This window comes from Leucoraja erinacea, chromosome 12, assembly GCF_028641065.1.
Source record: "Leucoraja erinacea ecotype New England chromosome 12, Leri_hhj_1, whole genome shotgun sequence".
NCBI lineage: Eukaryota > Metazoa > Chordata > Chondrichthyes > Rajiformes > Rajidae > Leucoraja > Leucoraja erinaceus.
The window spans coordinates 46,042,669-46,048,668 of NC_073388.1; the positions used below are offsets into that span (position 1 = coordinate 46,042,669).

General features: G+C 45.2%; 1 protein-coding gene across 1 annotated transcript in view; it reads right to left on the reverse strand.

Moving 5' to 3' along the window:
- Positions 1-5,706, reverse strand: part of LOC129702308 (mastermind-like protein 2) — a 454,918-nt gene extending 449,212 nt beyond the window's left edge. The window contains exon 1 of the mRNA XM_055644038.1: positions 5,348-5,706. The gene's annotated coding sequence lies outside the window, so the exon portion shown is untranslated. The remainder of the gene's footprint in view (positions 1-5,347) is intronic.
- Between the last annotated feature and the right edge of the window lie 294 nt (positions 5,707-6,000).

The window sequence follows — 6,000 nt, forward strand, 5'->3', positions numbered from 1 at the left end:
TTTGAAATATCTAACCAACTGAATGCAAGCCCTCAATCTTTCTCTATAGCCTGCAAGATATTTCTATTATTAGTATGTCATCCCATTCCCACCTGGAAGATACCGCTGAGTTTTCCCCACTCCCTCTCTGCTACATTTCAACGTCCAGACTTCAGGCTGTATCCAAAAGAGAGTTCTTCGAAAGAAAATTCACACTTTTCGTCAAATTGATAATAGCCGGCGGAGATCTTTGCCACCCCCCCCAAAACTTTACAAAGGAGTTACTGTGTCAGCAGGAATCCTTGTTCACCACCAGCTCAGCCAAGCATCAAGCATGTGCACTCAGTTGCTGCAGTGTCTGTCTCGACTCAAAGGTTTGCAGATGCGTGGCACATCCAGAGTGCAGCACACACAGCAGATGTCCCCCGGAGGTGCCAAGGCCATAGTTGTGGCCGATGTATATTGGCGCAAGTGGTTGGCACGGCCCAGCTCCCCAACAAAATATTGGCAGCATTTAAAGCAAACCTTTCTCCTCCGTGTGAAAAGCATCTTCGAAACTTACTCAGAGCGACTTGTCGTAAAGTGGGCCGCCCGAACGCCAGTCGGTCGGTTGGTCGCTGGGCGTAACCGGGAGGGAGCTGGAGACGTCGGATGTGAGGAGTGTGGGCCAGTAGGAGGGTGAACCAGGGTATTGCCTTCTGCAAGGTGGGGTGCAGGAGGCGCCCCCTGGGGCACAAAGACGGCAAGACGGGCCGAACGATCTTTGAGTAAAGGCGCCAAAAATGGCGCGCGTGTGTAAAACATGCAAAGAGAATGTCATTGTGCAGTTGCATACGAGACAATTAAATCACGATCGGCCATTGAGAGTAGCAATGTTACAAAATTTTGAGATTTTAAAAATCAAGTCTGCAATTTATCCCATCAGATAAAGCATAACAATAAGTTTAATTTGACACCAAATTCACTTTCATATCTCAAGTATTAAAAAAGTTATGACCATTTTCATACCGGAAATTAGGCATCTTGTTCCCAATTGATTTTCAATGGACATTACAAAAAAGCTGACGGCCCCATTTCTTAAGGAACGATCTTTGAAATAGCCTAAGTGTAAAGGCGCCAAAAATGGCGCGCGTGTGTAAAACATGCAAAGAGAATGTCATTGTGCAGTTGCATACGAGACAAATAAATCACGATCGGCCATTGAGAGGTCACACAAAGATCTCTTTAGGATAGTATTCCCTTGTTATACAATAAGATTACACAAGGTGAGGATAAAGGACGAGGACAGGTGGGGACAAGGTGAGGCCAGTCGCCTGTCCCACTTACGCGACATTTACAGGCGACTGCCGGCACCCGTCATAGGTCGCCGAACTTTTCAACATGTTGAAAATTCAGCGGCGCCCAGAAAGACACTACGACTCTTTGGAGACCTCTCACGACCATCGGAGACCTTTCACGATCATACAGGCGACCCCTGGCGACATGTTGCGGGTGACCTCGCACGGCCAAAGGTCTCCTATGGTCAAAGAGTCGTAGCGTCTTTCTGGTCGCCGCTGAATTTTCAACATGTTGAAAATTTCGGCGACCTATCACGTGTGCCGGCAGTCGCCTGCAGAGGCCGCGTAAGTGGGACAGGCCGTTTAGTTCCCATTATTCTAAGATTGAAGAAACCAGTGCAGCTCAGTGCGTTGGGCACATAGTGAGAGAATAATGGTCACTTGTTTGATGCATGTTTTCCTTCAATCTCCGATTGACTCTTCACATTGAGCTGGAAGATCAAGAGACCGCGGTTATCATCAAGCCCTTATACTTTGTAATTATTAAGCTCAGACAAAAAAAAAGCACAGATGCCTGAGTTTGAAGACGTGAGACAGTGTGCAGACAAAGACATTGAGAGGGGTCACCAGAGTGCGCATGTGTCGATGCCAATCCTTCTGCATTGGGTTTACTTGAATGAATATCCACTAAATAATCAATTGAAGGCAGCAGAATGAAGTGATATCATATTTAATACATACAATCAATGAACTGTTTCTTTAAAAAAAGATACATTCAACTATTACTGACGAGCTAATGTTGGCAAAGGAGGATAAAATCCAGCTTTAGTGGGGAATGCTGCAAGCTAAAATCATTCAGGCTGATTAAATGGCTGTGACAAATGTTCATGATCCAGTGCTTTGATAGATATTACCACAGGGATTAGCAACAATGCGGCCTGAATTATCATTTAAAATGATCATGTACATGAATATGGATCTTCACAAAAATATCACAGATGAAATTAGGCGTCGTTTATGCGTTTTCTTTGTGGGGTGGGGAGAGGAGAGGGGAGATGTTGGCAGCATGGTCAAATTATAATTATGCAGTCAAACTCAAGCCAAAACGGCTTGTCTCTCATTGTTTCTTCTGCAGGGTGAGAGGAATGCAGGGGAGTCTTTCTCACTGAAATGCCGTTCCTGAAAACACCACTGCCTTCTGCCAAATATTTCCGTTTTAATATGAATGCAACTGAAGTTCAACCTCTCGAAAATCCCGCCAACAAGTTGCGGGGACTTGGCACAAGTTGCCGACTGCCTTGTCCACGATTTCTCTACTGTGTCTTGGGATGTGAGCATGAAAAGGCTGAGGAAATGCTGGTGATCTACCTGCCTCTCCAACAACTGCTACAGTTTAGTTTAGTTCACAAGTTATAGGAGTAGAATTAGGCCATTCGGCCCATCGTGTCCACTCCGCCATTCAATCATGGCTGATCTCTGCTTCCTAGTTCCATTTTCCCGCCATCCCCTCACACCTGTTCTATCAAGTATTTGTCTATCCCTCCCTTAAAAAAATCTACTGACAGCCTCCACAGCCCTCTGTGGCAGAAAGTTCCACAGATTAACTACCCTCTGACTAAAGAAGTTCCTCTTTACCTCCTTTCTAAACATAGAAAATAGAAACATAGAAAATAGGTGCAGGAGTAGGCCATTCGGCCCTTCGAGCCTGCACCGCCATTCAATATGATCATGGCTGATCACCCAACTCAGTATCCCGTACCTGCCTTCTCTCCATACCCCCTGATCCCTTTAGCCACAAGGGCCACATCTAACTCCTTCTTAAATATAGCCAATGAACTGGCCTCAACTACCTTCTGTGGCAGAGAATTCCACAGATTCACCACTCTCTGTGTGAAAAATGATTTTCTCATCTCGGTCCTAAAAGACTTCCCTCTTATCCCTAACCTGTGATCCCTTGTTCTGGACTTCCCCAACATCAGGAACAATCTTCTTGCATCTAGCCTGTCCAACCCATTAAGAATTTTGTAAGTTAAAAGAGCGCCCTTTAATTCTGAGGCTATGGCCCACCAGTGGAAGCTACCTCTTCACATCCACTCCATCTATGCCTTTCAATATTCTGTAAATTTCAATGAGGTCCCCCCTCAACCTTGTAAACTCCAGCAGGTCGAGGCCCAGTGCTGTCAAACGCTCATCACATGCTAACCCACTCATTCCTGGAATCATTCTTGTAAGCCTCCTCTGGACCCTCTCCAGAGCCAGCACATCCTTCCTCAGATATGAGGCCCAAATTAGCTCATAGTACTCCAAATGTGGCCTGACCAACGCATTACCGCATTGTTGCTAATCCCTGTGGTAATATCTATCAAAGCACCAGCGAGCCCAGTACATTTTACACAATCCTACACACACTAGGGACAATTTACAATGATACCAAAGCCAATTAGTCTACAAACCCTGCGTGTCTTTGGAGTGTGGGAGGAAACCGGAGATCCCGGTGAAAACCCACGCGGTCACAGGGAGAACGTGCAAACTCCATACAGACAGCACCAGTAGTCAGGATTGAACCCGAGTCTCTGGCGCTTTAAGGCAGCAACTCTACTGCTGCACCATCTTTGTGAAATATCTTCCACTGAGCACAAATTCATATCACTCCCAGAGCAGTGACTCCAGGAGCATAGATTCCTCAAGCCCATTGCAAAGCCAGATCGACAGAAATAAAATTAATTTAGACAGATGATCAAACTTTCTTGGGTATATTTTACACAGACTTCACTCACACAGGATCAGGCATGGATTAGGTTTATAGTCATTGGGTTTCCTTCCTCCTTACAAGCACATCTGTGAATATTTCCCAGCTAGACAGTTAATTGTGCAGTCAGTGTGTGTCCACAGGGTTATGCCTATACAGCACCTCATGCATTGTTGCCAGGGTGTGAGTGCTGCATGGTTCACTGCACAGTTGAACAGCCGCCACTGCATATACATGTGGCAGACTGGTACAAACATATCATGATTACTCATTATTACTCACCACCTTACTGCTCAGGGTGACTGAGATTTAAAGGAGCAGCAAAATTGTATGTGAGATTCCCTCAGCCACAGATAGATCTCTCACTCATCCTCAATCCAGACCCCCTCAATCCAGTCTCACATTAAATCCTGTCTCCGTCAATCTAAATCCACCTCCATCCAGTTGCACCCATCCAAACCGACCCCAATCCAATTCCACCTTCAACCCGGTCCTCCTCTCAGCACCCCCACCATCAATCCAGTCCACCTTTGGTCCACCCAGCCTCATCCACCTCTCAGTAGTCACTCGTTCTTTGCACTTTCCCTTCACACCCACGCAAGCAGTAAAGGAACCTTCCTTGCTCCTCCGACACAGACACAGTCACCCCCTTTAAAGGCCAGCAACTCATCCTTCACCCAGTGAGTTACAGAGGCTGCCAGGCTTGTGAGCCATGCCCTACAGTGAACACAGGGAGATCAGGGCTGATGATTAGCACAACCCCCACACTCAGTATCAGCAGGGTCTGAGACTCAGATGGCCGTAACCACGTTAGGATACGTTGTAACTGCGCCCGTAGATCAGTTTAGAGTTGGGAATGTTGGAGGGTTGGTGAAGATTTTCCTTGCAGAAAGAAACTAGTTTGAATGGGGAGATTTCAAATATACGTATTTATAAAACACATCAAGCAGCACAATTAATAGAACACTTCTACCAATATTGCACAATTACTTTAAAATGTTATATATTAATTTACAAAGAAAAATGCAATGCCTGCAAATGAAAGTGCTGTCACGTTAAATATTTCATAAATCAAAAATGCATTTTAAGGTACATAACTAGAGACATGTAACAAAAAGTGTACTCTGTATGCATGTATATCCATTTATGCAATATAGTTCATTGTTTGTTTGAAGCACATAAAATAACAGCAAGATTCTGTGAAATTGACAATGAATAGAAATGTTAATCACAGTTACAAATTCTAACCCTGTCTAGTCTTTAGCCCCAATGCAACATTGTACATTTAAATGTTAACATTCCCAGAGTATAAAGCCTGCAGTATTAGTGAATCAACACTTACCACTTTGAAATGAAACTGGAATAGGAAAGAACTAAAGACCAGCATTGTCTCCATTGCTGATCGCAGCTACTTTATTCTGGTCCCATCGCCAGAACAGCTTCACATTTCAGTGTTTGTGAAAGAACAATTTCCTTTCAGACACACTCCCGTCAGTACACACCGACCGCTGCCAAAGGAGCCTGGGCAACTTGCCGTATGAATGAGAAAACACAAACTGCAAAGTTTCCTTTCCAAGGTAACATCACACTGGTCCCACTCCCCTGCCACTTGCCACGTTGCTGCTCCGCTTGTTCAGCTCAGCCTCAGCGAGTCACTGCAGGTCACCTCTGAAGATCAAAGGTAATTATTTTGTTTTGTCAACCTCCCGAGCCCCCCCTCAGCACGCCTACTCGACAGGGACATCTCACAGGCGTCCATGACTACCAAGTACAGAGAGACTTCTGAACTCTGCTCTCCCTCCTCCAATCACCTTGGCAAAAAAAGAAAGAAAGCTGAATTTTGACAATTTCATACAGTCTTCAGTTGCATTCTGCAGTTTGGTTCAGATCTGGGTTCATTAGAGTCATAGAGTCGTACATCATGGATACATACCCCTTGGCCCAACTTGCCCACACAGCCCAACATGTCCCATCTACACGAGATCCACTTGCTTG